Source organism: Pelodiscus sinensis, chromosome 2 (assembly GCF_049634645.1).
Source record: "Pelodiscus sinensis isolate JC-2024 chromosome 2, ASM4963464v1, whole genome shotgun sequence".
NCBI lineage: Eukaryota > Metazoa > Chordata > Testudines > Trionychidae > Pelodiscus > Pelodiscus sinensis.
This window is the reverse complement of record NC_134712.1, coordinates 146,860,617-146,886,772: the sequence shown is the minus strand read 5'-3', so window position 1 is coordinate 146,886,772 and position 26,156 is coordinate 146,860,617. Positions and strand designations below refer to the sequence as shown.

The following is a 26,156-nucleotide window of genomic DNA, read 5'->3' as shown; positions in this document are numbered from 1 at the left end:
AAAATTAAATTGGGGTATGTCAACACTACCACCCTAGTTCGAACTAGGGTGGTTAATGTAGGCAACCGGAATTGCAAATGAAGCCCGGGATTTGAATTTCCCGGGCTTCATTTGCATATTGCCGGGCGCCGCCATTTTTAAATGTCCCCTAGTTCGGACTCTGTGCCCGCGGCTACACGCAGCACAAACTAGGTAGTTCGGATTAGGCTTCCTATTCCGAACTACCAGTACACCTTGTTCCAAAAAGGCAGTTTTTTTATCTCCTCTGAAAGCAGCATAGCTCCCCCTAGCACCAAGATAGACCTTAGTTTCATTGCTGACTCAGGTACCTATGTGAAGCCCACTATTGCTTTTTTCAGTCATCTGGGCTTTCGGAAATTTCCCGTGTAGTAGCTGATTTGGCCTAACACTTTTTATCTCCTTAGATCTGGTAGAAGCAGTTTGTAAATTACGAATTGAATCAGGCTGCCTGAGTTTCAGGTTTGAAGTTTTAACTAGAGCAGGGGTGGGCAATAATTTTTGCCTGGGGGCCACTTCAAAATTTTTGAAGTAGTCCCAGGCCACCTTGGAAGGGGTGGGGCCTAAATGGGAATGTGCAGGCTTCCCCAACCCCAGATCATGATTGGTCCTTTGCCCCCCGCCCCCCCCCAATTAAGGCTTGGGGACAGGGGAGCCTTCTCTGCTCTGCCCCCGCCCTGCGAGCAGCGCGTGGCACTTTGAAGCACAGTGCGCTGCTTGCAGGGCAGGAGCAGAATGGAGAAGGCTTGGGTGCCCCCAGGCCCTAATTGGCCTGGGGGCGGGGAAGCAGCAGGGCCTCTGCAGACTGGATCCACCCTCTTGGCGGGTTGGATCTGGCCCGCAGAGGCCCTTTTGCCCACCCCTGAACTAGAGGCTGCCCTTGTCAGTTGTGAATGTTCTGGCAGGAACTCATCTCTAGACCAAAAAATTGTTTGCTTAAAGCTAAGAAGGGGGAATTTATGAATAGAAAGTTATTCTGTATGTACTTCTCAATAAATAATTCTAGTTTAATCCAAGAAATCTATCAGCCATACTTTTTCCAGATTTTCTCACAAAGGATGCCTTGTTAGCAGCAGTCTGCTCCAAGAAAGTAACTCTCTGAAATATCCCAAGCATAGCCGTCTTTGTCAACAAAGATAATGAAAAAAATTCAATAGTCTGAATGCTAAAATAATGCACTTAACTTTTTCTATTCAAATTATGATAGTGTGAAAAAATTTACATTATACTTACATTTTTCTTAGATACAGATTCAGTCAAATAAAAAATTTCCCTGGTTTTGCTGCAGCGATTCACACTCTGGACTTTGAAAATAAATGTTTATGGACTTCCAGAGGAAATAAACCAGATAACATATACTTAGGACTGGTCTGCACTACTGAGTTTGGTTGATGACATAACTATGTCTTTGTCTACACTGCAGGCTTGCTCCTACCAACATGAATGCCCTACTATACAGATGTAACAGGGTTTATGTCGGTATAGTGAGGGCAACGCAGTGTTTGTGTAGACACTGTGTTCTTTACATTGTCTGCTGGCTGCCTTGTCAATTTCGTTGCTAGAATGGAGCCATGAAATTGAAAGCTGTGTCCCCAGCCAGGCTGCTGCTGGGTCTCTGCTCCAAATTGGACTGACCCCCTAAGCTCCTAATTTGAGCTGCTGTTTGGGGTCCCCTCTCTCCACAGGGAGCCCTTCTGCTTTACTGGGGTCCTGGCTTTCTGACAAAATCACAGCAGCCAACTAGACACAAAGAGTCAAGGATCCTTACACAGCTGCCCATCTACTTCTGGCTGTGAGTGTGAAGGTGAGAAACCCTGGACAACTGCCTCCCTGTGCTCTGCAAACATCCCAGCTGGGAATGAGAAGGCAAGAACCCCTGTGGGGACAGCTGGGCTCCCAGTAGGACGCTACACAGAGCTGAAAGCCCAGTCTTAGTCTCTCTGTTTCTCTCTCTCTTTCTCTCTCCCCCTCTGACTTTCCCTCCCCAATGGGAAGTGCCCTTATTGGTGATACACACCACCAACGTAAGAAGGGTAGTGTACCAACTTATGATAGGTTGACTTAAGAATGTAGTCAATGCCCTAAATTTCTATCTAAAATTGGTAGATCAGCATACAGTGTGAACACATAAGCAAATCTGTAAATGTGCAAGTGAAAAAAAATAGGTCAGTTAGTCTATATCAGACTAAAATAAGGAAAACATCACATAGGTGAGAAGTCAAAGACTGGAAAACATTTTCTCCTAGGAGTGGAGGTCAATCTTGCTAAGGCTCACCTATTGAATAGCTATGAAGGCAGTTCTAGAGCCAAAATAGGGTTGTTCTGCTCTATTTCATGATGAAGGAAGTAACTCAGTATTACATGCTGCAACAGGAAGACTACCGTATATGAGCTCTTCAGAGAAATTTGTTTTTTTCCCAGGGAATCTTTCTTGGGGATATAACCCCTCAGGCAGCTCATAGAGTATTGGAAGTAGAGGACCTAGCACTGAAATTTGTTTTGTGTGTCATTAAAAAAATAAAAGGCCTCTGAACTTTTATATTTGTGTCTGAATCTATATCATGAATAGATGGAAAGTCATAGTCTAGATATTTAAAAACCAGTCAACTATATGATATATTCAGCGGTTCAGAAAAAGCTGTGCCCTGATTTGTCACATTCCAGGTGTCCAGCTCTAGAAGAAGGGGAATGGACTCAAAGTCAGCAATAGCAAAATGGTTACAGTGGTGCAGAATAGAAACATACAAACTCATGTAAGCCCAGCTTCTTATGCATATCAAGGTTTTTTGGGCAAGTTCCACAATAGTCCTATGATATAACATTGATTTCAGCAGTGCTTTGCAAGGCCAGCGCATGTATTTGTTGTTAAAAAAATACTTTCTCCAGGTATTATAAGTAAATTTTACTCATTTTATTTGGACACATCCTTCAGAAACATGCAGCATCTATTAAGTTCCTCCTGTTTCAGATGGTGTGTATACTTTGTATTTGGGCCAGTGTGAACAAAATGTACAGTCATGTGAATTTCTGCTACCTAGCTGTTATAGAAAAATGTCAGTTGTCTGTCTCTGCATCGCCTTTCATCTTCTTGGCCATAGATTTCCAGTTTGGTCTTCTACATCAGCAGCAACCCCTGCTACTCTTCTGTTTCACTAGTATTTATGGGTTCTGTGGAAGCTTCCCTCAGCAACAAATGGTTTGTTTTCAGATAAAACTCTCCTCTTGAGATTGTGTAATACTAGCATCTTCCTCTGAGTGCAGAACTCGCTTCCCAGCCTCTGCCTCTAACAAGCATTTCATTGTCTTGAATTACCAAATTTAATGTGAAGTAACTGGAAAATTGGTTATACGTTTGTTTGAAGCATTCTTTTGGGACTTTTAAGCAGAATTGCATAAATGAAGGAAGTCCAATAATGAGGTTAGCAGTGCTGCAGTTCCTAAAGCTGCCTCTTCTCATCTCACTCTAGCTCTTTGGTAATGTGACCTATGTGGAGTCATGTTTTTTCTTTGGCCAAGTCTACGCTGGCACTTTACAGTACTGTAAATTTCTTGCTCAGGGGTGTGAAAAAACACCCCACCACACACACATACATACACCTGGAGCACAGCAAGCTACAGCACTGTAAAGCAACAGTATGAACCAATCCACTCATTGAGGTGATTTACATAGTGCACTGGGAGAGCTAGTGCCATGGCCATGCATTCAGTTTAAAGTGCTGCCGCAGCTGTGCTTTGAGCTGTTCGGTGTAGACAATCCTTTGTGTAAGCTTGTGTGAGCATAGTTGGCTTCTAGTGCTCATGCTAAAATACTTTCTTCAGAGACTGCAGTTTGGATATAAAAACTTCCTTGTTACATCTTGGTGATTTTCTTCAGTATATAATGTAATCCATAAACAGTAAAGTTTAGGGAGAGCATCAGGTAGTCTGATTCAGTCAGGCCTTTAGGTTATATTATTAGTGAATATAGTGCAGGGAATTGCCCTAAATTGAATGAGTCTTAGCCCTAGTGAAATAAACTAAAGTTCATGCAAGTTTCTAGGAGTAGAGCTCAGAGGATGACTACAGAAGGCAATTGTCTCAATATATAAAGTCCTACTTCAGTCATACATCTTATATGTTAGGAGGATTCACATCGATGTGATTCTGTAGAATAGTGGAGCTAAATCTTGATTTAAAACCTAATCCTAGACAGATGTGCACACATGCGTAATTTTACGTATTGTGACTACGACTTGACTTCAGGTGTGTGAGAATAGTTTTGTTAATTTTCCTTAGTGCATGTAGTTGGACTAAGAAGTCTCTAGAAGTTTCTTTAAATTCAAGTAGTTTTATGATGTGTGAATTTTATAGAGCCCCCATCTATTCTAATGTTGAAATACTCTTTGAAAATAGCACAATATTTAAATGAAGATATATATTTTTAACGTTCATAAGAGTTAAATTAGAAGAACGAAATTATGGTAAATGTTACAGTATTTCTGAAACATATCAAATTTAGATCAACATTCATCTGCTAGTCAGTTTTTAATAATTATACTTGGTTTGTACATTTTAAACACAATTTTACTTTCTTCCTAAAATATTTAAATTTTCCATCTTGCTCATATTTTTAATAACCGTATTAGTATAGTATCTGTGTGACCCTACCCTGACTCTTGATACAGTATAATTTATAAGGAATCCTTATACCAAACTTTTTATTTTAATAGTGTTGAATTTTAAGATGATAATAATATATAAGAAATGTGAACAATTTAGATATAATTTTTATTTTTGCAACTTAGCATATTTTCATAAAACAGGTTAACTAGTGCCTGTGTTCCTTTGTACCCAACCCCACATTATCCATTCTGTCTGTTTAGTGGAGTAAATAAAGCTAAACCAATTTGTGGATAAATACGATGCAGGTCTACTGTATGCTGAAATATTTTTTTTATTGAATTAATAATGGTATTTGGCTTGGGCTTTAGAGTTTTTATTAATATCAAATTGTATCTTTTTGATTTTGCAAAGACCTCATACAAACATGGGAGCAACATGATAAAAACATTTTCTCATTTAAATAATCAGTTTTCCAAAAATTAACTAAAACCCATATACTGTAGTTACTAAACATACTTTTTTTTTCTTTTTTGGTCTACAAATAATTTCAAAGGCATAAGAGCCCTTTCTCAAGTCACACTTCTATTATTGGCATAAGAAGTCAGCCTTATGATCTACCTAACGATGGGTAGATTGAATGGCAGGCATGCAAAACCAATATTATTTAATTTTATTTATTTAATTTATTTATTTATTTATTAGAAGAAAATAATATTTTAATGTGATTTAGGAGCATCACATTTTGTATAGAGCTTATTTATTTAACCTCATGATCTTATTACTGTTACCCTCATCCTCTCTGCCTCTTTGATATTGTTTGTTACACTCACTTGTTGTCTTATGTATCAATTTTGGTAAGTTTCTCAGCTCTTGGAATTGTTTCCTTTAGCCCCTCCTCCCCCATGCATATTGTCTTGTCCAGCATAATAAAGCCTTGATCCTGTCTGAAGTATTTTTTTTAAAGTAGCACCCATATGATATTCTTTAATTGCTGTTTGTATTAGGATAGTGGCCAGACTACTGATCTCCCATTTGCTGAGTGCTGAACAATCCCTTATGAAAACACAATTTCTGCCTTGTTTAGCTAACAATCTAGGAGAGCTCATATTCTAATAATAATAATGAAAATTCCAAGAAACAAATTCCTCCCTGATGTAACTCTATCAAATGAAAGGAATTTTATAATCTTGTTTCTGAAGTTTTTGTTATTATCTCTGATTTATGTGGAGCTTTCAGGATCATGTTTTTAATTTTACAAATCCTGCACTTGCCATAACATATCCCATCTTGTTGTGTGACATTTGGGGGTTAATTTCTGCAGAGTTTCTGTTGAGTTTGAGAAGAATTCTTTGTGAAGAGAATCAGTGCAGCCTAGTGGAGAGCAGAGACATAAGCATTTGCATCTCTGGAATGTTTGTATTGACAAACCTTAGTCTGTTATTGACATTTGTGTCCCTTGATGATACTTCTATCTGGCTTATCTTTGCTGGTCAAATGCCTTAATTGTTCTGGCCTTTAATGCAGTCAAAGTTGGAGCAGGAGTGGAGAAGAGAAGAGAAGGAGCAGGTCTAACAGAGCATCAAGCTTGAGCTGTGAATCTGCTGGCAACGATCAACCTGTCATAATGTTATGATTTGTTCATTTTTATACCATTTATTAGCCTTTACTTGTTGTGCCATTTGGCCTCCAGGGCAGATAAAGTGCTGTCTAATTTGGTAGGTTTGCTTCTGTCAGAGTGGCCTCCACAGAGAAGGTGTTAGCTGTAGTGACAAATAATCAATAGCTGTCGTTGTCATGAGGAACGTGAGTAGTTGGGCCTTTCATCTGGAGGATTAGAGGTCTAATTGGATTGAGAATAGGGAGGGTGGGCTGTTGAGTAACCCTGTCAGCTATGTGAAGCTGTCAAATGTCAGCCTCACTGAAAGGAAGGAGGGATGGTTAGCTTTCACAGACTCAGAGAAAGTCATATGAAAGCTTTTAAAAAACTAATAGAAAAGTAGAATAGGCTAATGCATGCTTTAACCTCTTCTTATTTAATTATACATCTCTATCTGTAATGAATCTATGTAACTTTAAATTATATTTTTTGTGAGACAATGTTGGCAGTTTAATACCAATTCAGGCTAGTTCTTTGTCTTGAATAAAAGTAACTTTATTACTCTGATGTGGGATATAAATGTGAAAAATTTTGACATAGCAAAGGTAAATAGTTACCGAAAAGGAAAATCCCTATCAGGAATTATAAAGAAATCAACTAGTTTGTTAAATTCATATTTATTTTGGTAGAAATTTGGTAGTCCTACTACACGTTCATTTCAAGATTTTATGCTGTGCTAAGTGGAATACGTACCATATATTAACTGTTGCATATTGTATACAGTCTTGGCAGCTGAATTATTGTGCTTTTTATTCCTTTGCTATTTGGCTTTCCTTGAAGAAAATGTTTTTGTTCCAAAGGATATCAACTCAATGAATGAGGCATTATTATACTAATAAATGAATAGTATGTTCAGTAGAAAGCAAGCCTTTGAGGCAAATATTTTCCTCAATAGAGTAAGTATAATAAAATAACATTTTAAATGAGCACCTGTTTAAAGTATAAAGTTATACAAACAGTGCTTTTCTCATATACACCTCTTACTTCATTTACTTGTAAATATACAACTGCTTCCAAGTTGGAACTTGACATATTAGTGTGATTATACTTTTCTGTATGTAAAATGGGACTCCTGAGAATTATGATATTGGGCCTAATTGATCCGGTGTATACAGGCAGTCCCCGACTTACACGGATCCGACTTATGTCGGATCCGCACTTACGAACGGGGCTTTCTCGCCCCGGAGGTCGAGGTGGCGGATTGCTACCTGCAAGCTCCGGGGCGAGAAAGCCCCGTTCGTAAGCTGCTCCGGTGCCCCTGGTCTGCTGGAGACTGTCTCCAGCAGACCAGGGGCACCGGGCGGGTTCCCGTGCTTCTGAGGCTTTGCCAGAGCAAAGCCTCAGAAGTGCGGGGAACTGCCGCTGCTGCCGCTTCAGTCCCGGTGCCTGTGGTCTGCTGGGGACAGTCCCCAGCAGACCACAGGCACCGGGACTGAAGCCGCAGCCGCGGCGGGGTCCCGCGCCTCTGAGACTTTGCCAGAGCAAAGCCTCAGAGGCGCGGCACCCCGCTGCGGCTCTGCTCCCCGTGTCCCTGGTCTGCTGGGGGGGGGGGGGGGGGCGCAGCTAGTGTGCCCCCCCCCCCCCAGCAGACCAGGCTTTTGTTTTGGACCCTGGGGCAGAGCAGCTGGGGCATTGCCGATTGGTCCTGCAGCGCCGCTCTGGGCACTACTGGACCAACCCGGCAGCACCCCAGCTGCTCTGCCCCAGGTCCTGATTCAGCCGCTGCTGGTCAGTTTCAGCAGCGGCTGAATCAGGACGCCTGGGGCAGAGCAGATGGGGTGCTGCTGGGTTGGTCCAGTAGCACCGAGGAGCGGTGCTACTGGAGCAACCCAGCAGAACCCCAGCTGCTCTGCCCCAGGCGTCCCCAAGTCAGCTTCTGCTGAAACTGACCAGCGCTGACTACAGGAAGCCCGAGGCAGAGTTGCTCTGCCCCGGGCTTCCTGGAATCAGCTGCTGATCAGTTTCAGCAGTAGCTGACTTGGGGACGCCTGGGGTTCTGAAGTTGATTCTGTATGTAAGTCAGAACTGGCGGTCAGTTTCAGCAGCGGCTGAATCTGGACACCAGTTCCGACTTACATACAGATTCAACTTAAGAACAAACCTACAGTCCCTATCTTGTACGTAACCCGGGGACTGCCTGTATCTATAACTGACTACTTGTTGCAAAGTGCTGAGAAGCGTTGACTGCTGTTGGCCTTGGAATAAGAGCCTTTTAAAACAAAAATGATCGTCAATCATGTACATCAACTCATGTCTTCACAATTGCTTTTGCAAATCAGAATGTGAATTTTATCTCCTTGCCTATGTATTGCTTTCCACTGTTCTTTAGGCTCTTTCGTGAACACTGATTGTTATTAGATCCCAAAGTTAGGGGGTGTAAAAACACATTTGAGCAATGCAGATCCAGTAGATCTGAAGAATAAACAATCCAAACATTCAACATTGTGGGAAAAATGATGGTTTTGTTTAATTTTAGTGGTTTTTTCAGTATTTTATATTTTTCCATTTTAAAATCTTTTGTAACTAAAGGTGGAGAAATGAACATTTTCCATTTCATTGTGGCTTCATAGTCTTGTGGCAGTGCTCTCTGGAGCCACAATTTTGCTGCTGCTTTGCCATTCAAAACTCTGGTGGTAGTGAATACTGATGCAGCAACTCTCTGTGCTACACCAGTTAATGACAATAGCCATTAAACAACTCACATGAGGCATACTGGTGGTTTGCAGGAAGTGTTCTGAAAGCAGATCTTAATTTCAGTAATGAAATAATTGGTCAGGATGTAGTGTGAGAGTTGTAGAAGCAGCATTCTCAAAGCAAGTATCTGGCATCCCTCTTCAGTGACTAAAGTGACAGAGGATCTGTTTTGATCCCATTGAAGTCTACTGATGTTGTTTCAGCTACCATTTTCATGTTAACATATACCTGTGGTATATTCCCCTGTTCATTCTTGCTTTTCCAAACATTTTCTTTTGAAAATTTCACTGCCATTTCAAGCCTACTCTTTACAAAATTGAACTTCTTAACATTTCTTACTCCAGTTGTATATCCTCATTTCTGAATAACCATTGATAACTCCACTATTTCCCCCAACCTCTCAGCTTACAACCTTAGCACTAGTTTAGATTCACTCAAATCTGAACTAATTGGAACTAAGTTTCTAGGTTCATCTGTGCACATTAGAAGTAGGGATATAAGTCACTACTCGACCTGTCTGATATACAAATACTTATCGGCTAGTCGACTAGTTGGGAATCACATAAAAGGACATTCAACTAACTTTCTGATGTCACATCTAAATTCAGACCATTTCTTGGTGGGAGAGTTTTTATTTTCATTTTTGAAGCCATAAGAAACATCTTCTGCTTTTATTAAAGGAAGTCTTGTGCAAAAAGAGGTTTTATGTGCAGTAGAGCAGTGGTGAGCAAACTGTGGCTGGGAACAGCAAACTGCGGCCTCTAGGAGCTGCGGGGGGAGGGGAAGGAGGAGGGCTGTGGGTGGTGTACATCAGTAAAACGTCTTGACTAACAACCAGATTACCCTGATGGGCTGCATGCAGGCTCCGAACTGCTCACCACTGCCCTAGATTCAGTCAGGAGCAGGAGTGGGTAAAATAAATCCCGCACCTGGATCTGGCCTGCCAAACATTTGGATCTGGCACATCGTACTGTGAGAGGATTCTCTGTCCCCGACCCCCAGCACCATCCTTGCAGCCTGGGAGCTGCAAAGGCATTGCTTGCAGGTGCATATAGCATGCAGAAAACCACTTTCCCTGAGTTTAACCCAGAGTCTCATACATTTTAAACATCTGTATAATCTACTAATAGCACTAGCTCATTTTGGGGGTACCAACTAGATAGAGCTTAATTTGTAGACAACCCTTGTGAGAATACCACTACTTTTCCTTTTATACAATCTCTGTTGCCAGGTGCCCACTTAAATAGGCACATCCTTCCTTGGCAACTGTTACTTTCGATAATCTCTTGTATTTTGTTCTCTATGGCTTTGTCTACACTTAAAAGTGCAGCTGCACCAGCGCTTTTAACTGAAAGTGGGACCAGGGCATGGAGCGCCATGTGGTGGGTGGCTGCTGCAGCTCAAATTGGCTGTTGGCGGTGGCTCTGGGAGCTGGGGCTTTTTGGTGGACCAGTAACGTTTTATTTGCATGTTTGCATATTCATCATTTGCATAATGAATATGCAAACATGCAAATAAAATGCTGCTGATCTGCCAAAAGTTTGTGAATGGGCTTGCCAGTCTGTAATATAAAAAAGGTTGGGAACTGCTGCTTTGAGGTGCTGTAACTTGCTGCACTTGTGTGTTTTTTCAGTGCAGACTTAGCCCTTATCAATAATCATTCAAGCTGATCTTGTCAAACAAATTCAATATTGCTTTAAAAAAGTGTTAGTTCTTCTTTGAGAAATGTTCCCGTGGGTGCTTCACCTCAGGTCAGTGCACCGCTGCAGCACCTTCGAAGGGAGTTTTCAGAGCAGTGTCCCTGGGGCCACGCAACTGTATGCTCCTAGTTTGTAAAGCCCAATTCCTTCTCTACCGCCTCTGACCACAGACGGAGCTCAGCAGTGTTCCTTACCTCATCCTGAGTGTTAGATAAGTCATTCCCTTTTCAACCTGCTTTTATTCCCCAGTTAGTTAGTTAGTTAGCAGTTCACAGTTTATAGTTTAAGAAAAAAGAAAGAAAAGATTATTTTTTCTCCTACTTAATCCCTTCCCTTAGTTAGATTCCTTAGTTAATCCCTTCTCTTCCCTTCCCTTAGCTGGCGCCATGCCCTGCTCACCAGGCTTTAAGCACTGTTCCTCATGCAAAGACCACATACCAGTGTCTGACAGACATGCACAATGTGTCCACTGCCTCAGTGAAGCCTCCCTTTCTCAAAAATGCCCCCATTGTACGAAGTTAACATCCAAAGCTCAACAAGACAGAGACTTGCAACTCAAACTCACTTTCCTCAAGACCAGCAGCTTGAAAAGCCACAAACACAGAGAGACAAAAAGTCCTTGAAAAAGCGAGCATCTTCACAGGGGGCTTTGGCACCAAAATGGTCCTCACCAACATGTTCGGTGCCGAGAGACATGGCGGCACCGGGCATCTCTGGCACCGCTGGCATCGCGATCAAAGCGGGTAGTTCAAAACCCAGCTCTAAGACCTCAGGCTTTAAGTTGCCTGCCTCTGCTGCCATGGCACCGTCTGGCACTGAGATCATTTTGCCAGCACCACCATCAGCTTTGTCATTGGGCACTGATACTGACACCACAGCAGCACCAACCACATCATCTGGCCAATAGGTACAGAGACATCATCTGGCACCGCAGATAGCATTGGTGCAGCCAGCCACAGCAGTGTCAACACTAGCACAGCAATATATGCAACGTAGGGACCTCTTGGTTTCCTTCACTTTTAATTCACCCTTCCTTGGTACCGACCGTTCTGGTACTTTGGCACCACAACCAGTTTTGTCACCGGAAATATATTCCATGACTCCGAAGAGCATGTGGATGTGGTTTTCTCTCCAAATAATTCTTCCCCACCTACCACTCTATCTACTCTGCCAGAACCCAGCCACCACATTTCAGGCATAGAAGCAGGCCACCATGGAACAGTAATCCCTGGATGCCGCCCGCATGCCATAGTGCAGTGACAATACTGGAGCCCCTGGCAGTCTCAACACAGATACCACTACACTTGGAAATACCATAGTGTACTGCAACATTCCCTGCTATCTCAGTCCCTATTTCCCCAGTGTCAGCAAGCCCTAGAAGGGGACCACTCTAACCCATCACAAGTTGAACATCCCCCTCCCAAAGGGTCACCGAAAACCAACACTTGTGGATGGGCATTCTGTGACATCTTCTAAAATAGAACCCATGAATCCTGCAGTCATGGAGCTGGCAAACACGATTTGGCAAATTCCTGCAACAGCAATACCTACTTGTAAGAGCTGACAAAAATATTATGGCTCTGAATTTCTTTTTACCCACCCTGTACCTTATTCATTGGTGGTAGAAGCTGCACACCAAGGCTACTTCTAGACTGCATCCCTCTGCCGACAGAGGGATGCAAATCAAGCACTTCGGAATGTCAAATGATCCCGGGATTTAAATATCCCAGGCTTCATTTTCATACTCAGCTCAGTCATTGTGCCAATTTTATTCTAATATTTTTAGCAATTCTGTAGCTATATTTGGCTTTGAGAGTTAGTTTTACCCTAAAAGTGTGATGCTCTTGGACAGGGGTGGGCAATCATTTTTGATGGGGAGGGGGCACTTCAAGATTTTGCAGAGTAGTCAAGGGGTGGGGTCTGGCATTGAGGTTGGGTGCAGATGGGAGCTTGAGGTAAGGGATTTGGGGTGCAGGAGGGAGAGGAGTCTGGGAGGGAGTTTGGGTGAAGGAGGCTGTTGTGACCTGGGGTACTGGAGTAGCCCAACTACTCATTAGATGATTTAAAGTAACTTTAATTCAGAGAAGTAGCTGAGTGGACAAATAAGGGGCTGCAGGTTTCTGACCACTGAGAGCTCTTGCAAATATGGATGCAGTAGGGGGGCAGAGGGTTGGGTATGTGGAGTAGGGGGGCAAGAGTGGGGGGGCAGAAGGTTAAGGAAGGGAGGGGCTGGAGGAGCAGAGGTAGGCTCTGGGCAGGTGACTTACCTGAGTGACTCCTGACCAGCAGCCCAGCATATTTCGCAGGCAAGCAGGGAGCCCGCCCTGCCCCCGCACAGGCTGCAGGGCCATATGCGTGTGCGAATAACTATGAGCCAGAGGGGAGGTGGGGCATGGTGCTTCGTGTGCTGCCTGTTATTCAAACAGGCAGCTCCTATTGGCTGGTTTCTGTGCTGGGGGCAGGAGCAGCGCCTGTTCCCCCTTCTCCTCTTGGCTCGAGTTTTTAAAGAGAAACAGCCCAACAACTGCTTTTCTGAGCAGCCTGATGGTGGAGTGAGGCAAGCAGGTAGCCTTCTTGGGGTTCACCGCAGCATCCTGCAGACCGGATCCAATGGCTTGGCGGGCCAAATCTGAGCCACAGGCCATATTTTGCCTACGTCTGCTCTTGGAACACAGTGCTGTACTTGGATAGAATAATTGCTCATCTCAATAGATTTCATATTGTTGCACCCTTTTACTGCTCCCTTAGCATGTTTAGCTCTGTAGTTTCCTTTGGTATACCAGAGATGTGCTCAACCCTGCCCCCAGGGTTTTCACATCTTCAGTCTATATTATATTATGGCTCTAGAGATAAAAGTATCTCAGTTTGTTTGTATTTTTGGAAATACCATTCTTAGCTCTCCAGAGCTGAACTTGCTGTTTGCTTTTGGTGGTATAAGAAAAGGTACAGTTTGGGGGATTTAGAAACCCCTTCTGTGTATGCCTGAGTGTCCCCTTTGATAATGAAAAACAAAGACTACAGCTGCAACATAAACTATTCAGTTTCTATTGTTTCGAAATGTGATGACCAGTATTCAGTATTTGGTTAATAAGACAGAATGGTTTTGTGTTTTTACTGCTTATCATTAGTTGTTGGTATTATAATTGCAATTTCAAATAAATTACCATGTTATACAATGGTTCTATAAATGTTTCAGTAAACACTATAACAATAATAAATCATTTTGAAATAGGACAGCTTTCTTCTATATTGTCAAGGAATCTTCTATAGGATGTCTGACACTTTCTTAATCCGATGCTCAGGTTTGTCATTTGAATCAATACTAAACCAGATAGGATGTCTTTAGCTTGTACAGCTATGGCTATAAAGGGTATTTGAAAAATAAATTCAGTTTTTAAGGCTGTGACACAAAGTCTAGGAGCACTAATTTGTCTTTTGTCTCTCGATCTGTCTGTAAACAGTTGGTTAAATTGGTGATTGAAGAGAGTTAGGTGAATTATACTTGAGGCAAACTTGATCTTTAAATAAATTATGTAAGTAAATTTTGTTGATTCCAGGAAACTGGCAGCTCATGTTATTGTGTCTTAGATTATAAAATTCACTTAGATTAATCTACCTTTTCAGAATAATGAACACCTGGTTCTTTTCTAATTGTAATCAGTTTGTCAGTTTTGAAATTAATTCAATACTAATTTTTTTTTTGAAACTTTGAAGAAGCCATTTTTTTACATGTGATTAAAAGTGACTGAAAGTGACCATCAGATTTGATATGAAATTTTGTAATAAAAATCTGAAAACATCAACAGCACTTGTAGAGACTTGAGGGGTAACCTTACAAATGAAATAATATATTCATGCATCCTAAAATAACCATTTCCTTCTCTATCTTGATAATGTAAAACATAATTTGAAAGACTTCAAGTAAACATATTTTCAACTTCCTGTTCTCAATAATTTAAGAGGTAAGAAGCCCAGTGATCTTTAGAAGTCATAAGGCATTAGATAACTTATTTAGACTTAGTTTAATTTTCCCCAATACATAAGGGTTTTCTGACCTGATTTCAGTTGAAAACCCCTCTAGTGTATATATCTACAAAGTGGTTTGATGTGTATAACTGAACCTCAAGTTGGTCAATAATTGTTGCCATATGTAAATCACAATGTGGGCTGCCCTGTATATTCCTGTCAAACCCTCCCCTCATCCTCCAGGTGAATCATCATAAACACTTTAAAGAAAATAAAAGAAATTGTATAAAACCAGTTCTGCTTATGAAGTGGCCTCATTTTACAAGCAGTGTCAGATCCACAGTCCATTGTGTCATTACATGCTGAGTCCAAGACCTCTCAGAGAGGCATTTCTAAGCATTCCATTCTGCCATCTTTACTTTCATTGGGTAGTACCTTAGTAGCCCCAAAATAATTTAAAAAGAAAGCCCAAAATAGTAATACATGCTCTTGCCACCCTTACTTGTATTGGGTAGTAATCTCAATAGGACTGCTTGCAGAGTAAGAATTCCAAATGAGGATTTAAAAGCTAGAATATCCTTCAATTGGACCGGTTACAATAATTCAGACTTTTTTTTGTGTGGTGCGGGATATTCACACATATGTTATGGTGCATTAAAAGGTTTTAAATCAAATTTGTGTGTACATGTGTACATAAAGAATCTATGTGTAAAATAGAGAACAATAGTATATACTCAAAATCTGAATGTCATAATGGTTCCACTCCTTTTTAAAAACATAAATTCATAGATTGAAACTATTTCTGAACATATGTTAAGGGATTCTGTGTTCTGGTGATTGCTTCTTAATAATCATCACAGCTTGTTTTGTTTCCCCCTAATACTTCAGAAATAAAACTGGGATAGATGGTACTGCAGAAAGGGATCTAGAGGTCTTAGTGGACACAAGATAAATTTGAGTCAACAGTGTAACACTTTTGGGGGGAAAAAAGCAAAAAAGCATTCTGGGATGCTGTGATGAATAGGAGATGTGCTAGCAAGCACCCGGTGACTAAAGGGTTAAACTCAGGTAGCTAGCAAGGGTGTTGGCAGGGGGCCAAAAAAACCAATGGGATACAGTGCTGAAATTTGAATTATATATAAATACCTTGCCTACTTCTTTGTGGGTGAGTTCTAAGTTAAAGGCTGGAGGGCACAAATGAAGTAATCAGAACTACCATGCCTCCACAGAATTTGGGGCATGGAAGTGGACTGGACCATGAAGGGATTGTGAGTAAATAAAGAAAAATGTGTATTTAGTCACTATCAGGGTATTTTTCTTTGTTTTGGTTGTTTGGTTAAGCTTCTCTGTATAAAATTCATGTGCTCTTCCCTCTGCTCCTTCACTATTTAAGCTGTACCCAGAGATACTATGTTCTGTGTTTTAATTCATTATTCTTAGTTGCTCTGTAACACCTAGCAATCAAGTATGTTTAATTAAGTACATCTTTTTGTTTTGTTAATAAAATCACCTTTTTTAAGGCGATGATTTGATTCTTGTGTCCCGGAATGTAACAGGAGGTCAGTGTGTGTGTGTCTGCCTAGCCTAAGAGGTCAGCTATCGGAGATGCAGTTTGTTTTCTGTGCTTTTTGTTTCTTTTTTTTCAAACTCTCTTGTGGCAAAAGAGCTTGGGCTATCCCCGGGGAAGGAATTCAAGTGTTCCTTCCTGGTTTTTCAGGGTTTAAATCACTTGATGGTGGCAGCCTATTTTCCAGAGCTAGTGCCTCTGTGACTCGGGGGAGTTTTAGGAGTGTGTGTGTGTTTTTGTAAACAGAGCCTATAGAGAAGCAAGGAATTTAAGGTCTTTTGTGGGCCCCTGCTTTCTGCACTCGGGATTCCATAGTGGGGAACAGGCCTGACAGATGCATTACCAGGAGTGTTGTAAGCAGGATAGGAGAAGTCAGTCTTCTGCTCTACTCTGTGCTGGTTAGGCCTTGATTGGAGTATTGTGTCCAGTTCTGGGCACCACATTTCAGGAAAGATGTGGAGAAATTGGAGAAGGTCCAAAGAAGAGCAACAAAATCAATTAAAGGTCTAGAAAAAAAGGACCTATGACGAGGAAAGACTGAAAAAATGGGTTTGTTTAGTTTGGAAAAGAGAAGACAGCAAGGACATAATAGCTTTCAAGTACCTGAAAGGGTGTTAGAAGGGAGAAGGAGAAAAATATTCTCATTAATCTCTTATAATAGAAGAAGCAGCAGTGAGATTAAATTGCAGCAAGGGGAGGTTTAGATTGGACATTAGGAAAAACTTCTGTAGCTCAGCCCTCCCCGATAGTTGAGGGGAGAGCCGGAGCTAGGGTTGCTGCGGCCCGGCCCTCACTGGAGGCCAGGGGAAGACCTGGGACTGGCGTGGCCTCAGCCTGACCTTCTTTGGTGGTCGGGGGGAGAGCTGGAGCTGCTTCTGCCCAGCTCTCCCCAGCAGCCAGGGGAAGAGAGCTGGGGCTGACCCTCCCCAGCAGCTGGAGGGTGGAGAAAGCCAGGGCTGACGTGGCCTCAGCCTGACAGTCAGGTAGAGGAAGTGGAGAGCTGGAGCTGGTGCGGCTCCAGCCAGGAAGAAGGCGCAGGCCGGAGCTGCCATCCTGCAGCCTCAACCTGGCCCTCCCCGGGTGGCCAGGGGCAGAGACCGAGCTGCCTACCCCAGGAGAGAGGGAGGTTGGTGAGCGTAGCAAGCAGGGAACAGAGCCCCCCTAGTATGATTATATAAAGACAGGCTGGTCTTTGCCTTGTTTTATTAAAAACAAGTCTGCAGAGCTGATGAACAAATTAAAAATGTGTCCTTAAATGATTTTATTTGAAGAACAATGTCTGAATTCATCAGATAACTTTAATGTTTCCCTCTCTACCCTCCACCCCGCCCTCAGGGAATATTGAAGTGTGATTTAATAGAAACATAAGGGATCTTAACCTGTTTCACATTTTCACTTGGGTATTGAATTCTTTGAAGCAATTCTTTCCGTCCTTCCTTCTCATGCTATAATGAAAGCAATTATATATAGCACAATAGTTATCTGGTAAAATTCAGAAGTAAACATCACATATTTACAAACATCCACTAAAATGCTATGGCTAGTAGATGTGTAAAAAAAGCTGTGAATGCAAAGAAATACTTACACTGTACTTTTAAAATAAAGACTCTTCTATTTCAGGGAAATAGTTTTCTAATTTTAATCCTGTCATACTTGGAATATTTAAGATAAAATAATTCAAGGACCATTTTACTTTCTGATTTTAGGGTGGTTGTTTTTTTCATTGATTAAGTGCTGTGTGATAAATCTCTGATCACCAAAATATTATTTGGAATAACTTAGTCTTCATTCTGCATAAAGCAGAGGGAAGATTCTAAGAATATGAATGGGTTCTCTTTCACCGTTCTTTTCTATTCTTGAGAGAGATAAGATATTTTGGGAACTTCTGTCTTAGTGGCTTTAAATAACAGTGTAGGAAAAGAAATGAATATCAGTAGAAGAGATCAACTAGAAACTGGAATGCTAATTGCATTCTTGTCCTTGCAGTGTTTTAGAAGGAAACAGTTTTTCTTGATATATTTAGACAACAGACTTTTGAGCTGTTTATACCACTATGCAGAAAACCATACAGTAATTGTGGTTGTGAATAAATAGACTCCAGTGCTGAAGACACATAGGGCACTTTTTTCCTTTACAGTTTTGGTCAGTTTTCCTCTCTTGTATCCTTTGACCATATGCCACTTGATTGCTGTCTATTCCTATGGAAACCAGGATATCGAAGCCAAAGTTGTAAGAGGCATTGGAGAGAAATATTATACGAGTTCAGCTACAGAGCAGCTAAAGATGCTGCTTTGCTTTCAGTCAAGCCATGTTTGATGGCCAGAATTAGTCTCAAGTCATAGAGAGTTGTTCTTGGCTGATATATTGCCTAAGATGCCTTGCCAGATGGATGAGCATCTTAAATTTGGAAACTGGCAAATAAAACGGCTATTCAGCTATTTGAGCCTCTCTCTTTGGACTGAGAGTTTTAACTTAGTATAAAAATGCTTCTAGTGGAGTTGCTAAAAGGGTACTTTGTAAGATTTAGATACAATGTCAAGATTAGTGATGCTGCAGCCACGGTTGAGTTGAGTGGATTAGCAATATATCAGATATTTAAATTAGCCAGACAGCAGATGAGGAGCATGACATCACCTTTATCAATGAGGAATGAAAATACAGGACTTGGAGTTTTATTGCTGTGCTGAACCTCCGTGGACTATTGCTGTAGTGCAACGCCAAATGCAATTTTGAAGATTTTCTTTAATACTTCCACTAATTAGCTTAATTATTTTAATAGTGTAAAGACATTCATTATTATTATTATTATTATTATTTTATTATTATTCCGTCAGAAAATAAATTTATTTCACTTTTTATTAACAGTATCCTTAAACTTTATATAACAATTTTTCTGTGTGCACAGATGCAAATCAGATTTAACTCTCATGAACTCCTAGACACTTGGGGTGTGTCTAAACTACATGGCTCCGTCGATGGATTTAAATAACCACGGCTTCATTGAAATTTAAATGGCTGCCGCGTTCTGCCGACCAGCTGATGATCAGCTGTTGGTCGGCAGATCGGGGCAGTCTGGACGCGCCGCTGTCGACAAGGAAGCCTTTGTCGACCGGTGCAGATATGCCTCGTGAAATGAGGTTTACCTGCGCCGGTCGACAAAGTCTTCGTTGTTGATAGCGGCACGTCCAGACTGCCCCGATCTGCTGACAAATAGGTGATCATCAGCTGATCGGAAGAGCGCGGCAGCCATTTAAATTTAAATGAAGCCGCAATTATTTAAATCGCGGCTTCATTTCCTTCTGCCGATCAGCCTAATCTACATGGCTCCGTCGACAGAGCCATGTAGTTTAGACACACCCTTGGGGAAACAGAGAAAAGGGAAATAACAGTTTTTCGGGAGTTAGTATTTCAGGACATTTAGAACATAGCATAGAACACGGCTGCATGAATTAACAGTGCCTATAGCACTGAGAGCTAAGATAAGGCTTTTAATCTGCAGTTTCTGATTATCCCCCAGTGTATCAGTTATATCTTACAAACATTTAAGGGAACTTCCCAGAAAAAATGGATGTGTCTGTGCAGTCTGTTGACATTTTTGCAGTATGTAATGGAGACACTGGAATTTCTTTTTACTTTAGTACTTTCTTTGCAGTCTCATACATGAATATTCACTTCTAGCATTAAGTTTACTAAAATTGCTTGTTTGGTGTACCTTTTTAGTACTTTTTTTAGATATTACTGAACAGGAACAAGGAATCTTTGTAACAGGGTTAATTTTAACTATTGAAAAGACAGTTTAAATAGTAAGGTTTTATGTTAATGCTGTGATACACAGGTCATTTTTATACTTTACAAGGTTTTCAGATCAAAATGAAATAAATTGTACATGGAAATAAGCACTGCTGTACATAATATGCATCAGCCAGTTCAGACTTTGGAATGAAATTCTGATTTCAATCTGATTTTTGTAAGCATTAAAAAAATTTACCTAGATGTTGCAATGAACTGACTTAGCCTGGTTAAGAAAGCCATTGTTTATATTAAAGCTATTAGTCGTATGGTATTATCAGAGAGTATCAACTGCCACAATAGTTAAGTTTGGGAAATGCTTCCAGTTTCAAAGATGACTCCTGTAAGTAATCTAAAATCCATTTGATTTGTCAAGCATGACTCTTTGAAAATTGCTGCCTCATGGGGGTTTGATGGGATGTTAGTGATTCAAATTTAGGGTCACTTGCTTCAGGCTTTCCTAAGATTTAGTCTCTCCCCCCACCAGGAAAAAAAATGTAAGGGTGATTCTTTCAGTGCTTTCTGCATACTCTTGGGTTTCAAACCATGGCTCTAATTTGAACAAGCTCCATAGAGTTTGTTCAGCATTCACTCTAGGGATCCACTACCCCTTTGAGTAAGTTGTATTGAAAATGTTACTCAGCAGACAGTTTACCCCTAGAAATAGACTTGAATCTAATGCTTGCGAACAACAGAATTAATTAATCTTCTGCTCTAAAGCATTCTTGTTTTTAGTTTTGATAATATTTTTGTATCTGCTTTATTCTGAAGAACTGTCCTCCGCTATCAATTAGCTGTTAATATAAACTTCAGAATTCAAGTTTTAACATCAGCTTAGGTGCTTTTGTAATTACTGTTCCAAAATATTTTAAATGTAATGATGTATCAAAATGTACAAAAGAAGGAGAGAGGATACTGGTGGTGACTTCTATTTTTGAAACATTTATCTTGCTTCCTAAACAGCAGCTGAAACTGATAAGAGACTGGTGGGGAGCAAAATCTCCCATTTGCTCTCTGTCATTCTTAGTTATGACTGATGAATTGGCAGCATGCTTCTTCTACAAAGAGGATACAGTCAGAAAAAATGCAAAAGAAAAATCTCAGTTAAAAGAGATGTACAATCTATTTCCTTCCTAAGAAATTTATCTTGCTTTTTGGATGTAAACATCTAAACATTGTTACAATTCCAGAGTTCAAAAGCAGAGCAGGATTAGCTGCAGTAAAAGTTTTTATCTGGAATGACGGGTGCTGTTTAATCACGTTTTCTGGCTAACTCATATTTAGCTGGAATAAATGCGGGAGGGAGAGGGGCCAGGGATGAGGAGTTTGGCGTGTAAGAGGGGGCTCAGGATTGGGAAGTGTGGCATGAGAGAGGTTTCAGACTGCTGGGTATGGATGACCCTCACCTTGTGCGGCTCATTGTAAGCAGGGACTTTGCGAAGGCACGACTAGGGGCCTCTGCATATTGCCTCCACTCACAGGCCAGCCCCCACAGCTTCCACTTGCTGCAGTTCCCGGCCAATGGGAACTATGCAGCCAGTACTCATAGTGAAGCAGAGCTCCACCTGGGAGCATCAGGGACATATTCCTATGTCCAGAGAGCCACACAGAACAAGGTAGGGAGCCTGCTGGCCCCATGCCAACCAGACTTTCTGAGATAAAAAAATGCCAGTCTCTAGAATTTTCTAGTGAATGAAATTGCTGGATAAAGCAGTTTTTACTGAATACTGATCTCAGCATATGAAGATGGTCTTTCAGATTACATGGTAATATGTAAAGGCTGGACATATAATTGAAGATTTTAAAAGTCATTTAAAAAGGTAACCATGTAACCACTAAAAATCTTAGCAGTTACACAGTTACATGCCCTGCAGGCTCATGCTTTATACTGCAGAGCTCACAGCGGGTCCTCCCTGGGAGCGGGGCGCCTAGGTGCTGCTACCGCAGCTCTAGCCACTACCAGTTAACCAGAACTGGTTACCCAACCTTTTACATCCCTAGTATGAATGTGTGCCTTGCAGAGCAGTGGAGCGGTAAGAATAAAAGAATTCAGATTCTCCTAGAAAAAACCTAATAGTGAGCCTGATAATTAATAGCTGTTTTAAAACAACTCTTTTAGCATAGGCTACTCTATACTAACCTCTTGGAACAGTTGCTATTGTAATGTGAAATTAACAAAAAAGAATATATCAATTATCTACGATCAGGGAGCCCATTCACACAAATCATTTAATATTGCCTCATCTCATTTTCACTACACTGATAAAAAAATTTGTATTGATTAATCTACAGGTTTGTACAATAAATATGCACAATTTACAGTATCATAAGCAATTGTTGAATCTCAGTTGTAACCCAATATGCATATTTATTATGTTTTGAAGTGCTATGGTTAAAAAATTAGTATGTAAATCTTTAAGATTAAATATCACTCCAGAGATTTAGTTTGCCTTGGAATTTTTTCAGTCTTCTCAAGAATACTGTGGACAACAGGAGCCTTGGACGAGAGAACCCTTTTGGGGAAATGTGATCAATGTGGATTTTTTTACTACCACAAATCCCAAGATACTTCACAGAATTAAAATTATAAAATTTAAAAGTAGGAGAAGAAATGAATAATATTGAAATTTACATTTGACTGAAATGATAAAGATTATACCCATGCCGTGATTATTTTTTTTAAAAAAGGCCTTGTTTTAACTGAAATCTAGCATATTTCAGAATGTTCTATTAACGAAAAAGTAAAATAATGAATTTCATTATATTCCTCCAAAGCAAAAGGAGTTATTAAACTCTTAAAAGTCTTTCTGTTTTTGTAAAAGAGCAGTAAAAAAGATTGTGGTTAGGCTATTTAGTAACAAATAATATTTATTTTTAATTATGCATACATTTTTTAACATCACAATAAATATATTAATAAACTATTGTGTCATCTAGAATCCTCTGGTTTCCTAGCTCTTTTCTTTCACAGTTGTAAGACTAGCTGTGCCTTTGGCCCTTCCCTGGTCTCCAAGTTCACCCCCTCAAGCCTTAGATCTCTTGCTGACCCCTATCCTCGGGATAAATACTACATTTCCCCTAGCGATGTTAAAATATATCTCTTTTGATAAACATGTACCTGCTGAAATTTTCAGTGGGTACACATTTACACATGGGGGGAGGCAGCTCCACGGGAACCAGTGTGCATGGAGAGCTGGCTTTCAAGTGGAACCACCTCCATGCCCCTCCCCCGCCCCCCCGCTGCTGCCTCCGTATTAGAGGCAGCAGCATGGACCAGAGCGGGGGTGTGTGTGGCTGTGTGTAATCATGATATTAACCAATGAGCCCAGGCTCATCGGTTAACTGTTTACACTGCCATATTTCTAGTTTCTCCTGTTCTTAGCCCAGGTCTAAAGCTACATCAGCCTGCGTACCAACCATAATTGCTCAGCAAGTCTGAATGGGCTTGGCACTTGCAAGTCTTTCTTTTGGAAACCGGGAGCTGTTGTTAATATAGGGGCCAGATACCCTTTTCAAAATAAAGTATTGTTTAACAAAGGGACACAGCAAAGCATAGGAGAAACAATAAAACACTCTATATTTGTCTGTTTTCCTGAGACTCACCAAGCTTAGGAAGGCTAAACTGCCAGAGATGTTGGTGCTGTTGGGCCTGTGTCTCTCTGCGTGTTCCTTGGAAACAGACCCTCAAAACTACTTCCTCTGCCTGAACACTGAATGCACACTGTCCAGAGCATTGCGTCCCAAACTGTGAACCATGGTCATGGGAGAACCATCAGTATTTGTGGGGAAAACATTTAGTGGGTAAGACTTTGTCTTTTCCTAAAGAAAAACTTACTAACCTAGGTTGAAAAATCACTTGCGTTTTATCTATTGGGTCTATGCTTTTTGCTATAGCAGCTGCTGATGGAGCTGAAAGCCTTTCTGTGCCTTCTGCTCCTGCAGGTGGCCTTCAGCAGACAGACTTCTTGCTGGGGGAAACATTAAGTAGGAAGTCTCTCTGCTGAAAGCCTTCTTTTAGAAGAGAGGGCAAAGAGAAGTTCCCAGTGCTGGCAGCACTACAAGGAGTATTTCCAGAAACTGGAAGCAGGGCTAAGGGAGACAGGTGTGTCTTATCTTTATAGTAGAACAGTTTTTGTCAACTGTTAAGTATACATGTAACACACATTTGGCTGAAGATGGTTTCAATAAAGTTAAACTGAAAAGTAAGAGAGATTTGGAAACTGATCACCCAGAATTCATAAACAAGAGTCATTTTATATTGTGGCCTTGCAAAATGCAAATAAGCACACACCATTGGAAAGACCTCACTACTTCTGGCAGAAATATCTAATAGTACAACTATGATTGGGGAAACAAGCAACCATGGCACTGAAAACCAGTTCTATCTCAAATATCATCCATCGATGTATTGATGACCTTGCAGAAAACATCCACAAGTTATTGATAGAGCAAGTTAGGAAGACTCAATATTGTTCTCTGCATCTTGAAGAATCCATTGACATAGACAGCTTGACTCACATTCTGTGTTATGTGAGATTTGTCAAATCAGATGCAATAGCTGAAGAACTTTTATTTTGCAAAGAAATCCCAAATCAAACCAGTGGTGATGAAGTACTTAAGATCCTTTGATATATTCATAGTGGATGAAGGTCTTATCTAGATCATATATGCGGGGCTATGAACCACTGATGGGGCAGAACACATATTTGGAAAAAACAGTGGGGTGACAGCTCAAGTAAAGAAAGTGGCACCAGCAGCAGTTTGAACATATTGCATGACCTGAAGTAAATGAAGATCTCAACATGATTAGAATTGTTACGCAGTAAACGCAAGTTGTTCTCATATATTGGACAAAGGAATGGGCTCTGATCACACTCAATTTATTTCACTGTGAATTCAGGTGGTTTGTCATGTGGATGTTACAAAACCTCTTTGAATTTTGTGACTTAATTGGAGTTTTCCTCCTTGGAAAAACAAGATTATTCACATTACATGTGTAATGTGGACTTTTTTACTATATTATCTTATCTGCAGGACATATTTGGGAAATTGTCTGCACTAAGTCTAACACATCAAGGTAGGAATACAAATATACCAGATTCAAAGGAAAAAATTGTGGATTAATGAAGAAATTTTGTCTGCGGAGATGCCATACTGAAAAGGGAGTGATCCGATCTCTGACAGGAAAAAAAATGAAAGTGGTCCAAACACTTTTAAAGACTAAATATTACCTCGTTTATCTGGATTTTATTCCCATTTTGGTGAATATTTTCTTGGAGTTGAGTGTAAATCTTCTGATACCTGTTGAATTTGAAACCCATTCTTGCTAACAGTTGACACATTCCAATCTTACGTATCTCAGCTCAAAGAAATCTCTTTGACTTTTCAAGTGATCATACATTAAAACACCAAGCTTTTGAATCTCACAAACCAGAAATTCTGAATTTCTGGTAGAGGAGTTTTGGAGAGCTAAATGATGAAGCTATGAAAGTGCTGCTTTTTTTTTTGCTTCTATTTCCTTTTGATAATCTGGGATTTCAGCAACAATTTCTATGAAAACAATGTAGAAATTGTTTGAATTTTGGAAAATTATTTATTTCTAATGCTACCAAAGATTCAACCAAATGTTGTGCAGCTATGCAGTTCGAAACAGACCTGTCCTTTCTTAGACTCTGCCGGAGCACACTAAGACTCCATATTTTCAAACTATAGTTTTAGAAACATGGATTATACAATTGAACAGAAATGTATACAGTTGAATAAAATTGAAAAAAACATCCATACTTTGGTGCTCATCTTGAGTCTAAGGCAGTCAGCTTTTTTAAAGGTATTTGGTTGTTAGGAGCTCCATCAAGTCTTAAAATATCTGCAAGAGAAGCCTCAGTATTAAAAAGTTTGGTAACCATGGCTCTAGTAAGTCACTTCTTAACTGTTTCAGGTCCTTTGGATCTATCCATTCCCAGCCTTTGCAAAGTGCAGCATTGTAACTAGGCTGTAGCCAAAGAATTAACATCTTCACAGGTAATTAGTTTGTTGCTGTTTTTAATTACACTTACTGTTTACTTATCTAGAGACATTGTTTTCGTCTCTGCTAGTTACCTAGCAGATCTGCTGTTGAAATTGTAAAGAAATTAAGTGCTGGTACATACATATTTGAAGGGAA

The 26,156-nt window shown here is 40.6% G+C and overlaps 1 protein-coding gene across 6 annotated transcripts in view; it reads left to right on the top strand.

Moving 5' to 3' along the window:
- The window catches only part of INVS (inversin), a 158,447-nt gene that overhangs the window by 30,329 nt on the left and 101,962 nt on the right, over window positions 1-26,156 (top strand). Inside the window, exon 2 of one of the 6 annotated variants that reach the window (XM_075921591.1) lies at window positions 25,932-26,014. The exons of the other annotated variants lie outside the window; for them this stretch is intronic. The gene's annotated coding sequence lies outside the window, so the exon portion shown is untranslated. The remainder of the gene's footprint in view (window positions 1-25,931; window positions 26,015-26,156) is intronic. 6 annotated transcript variants of the gene reach the window in all.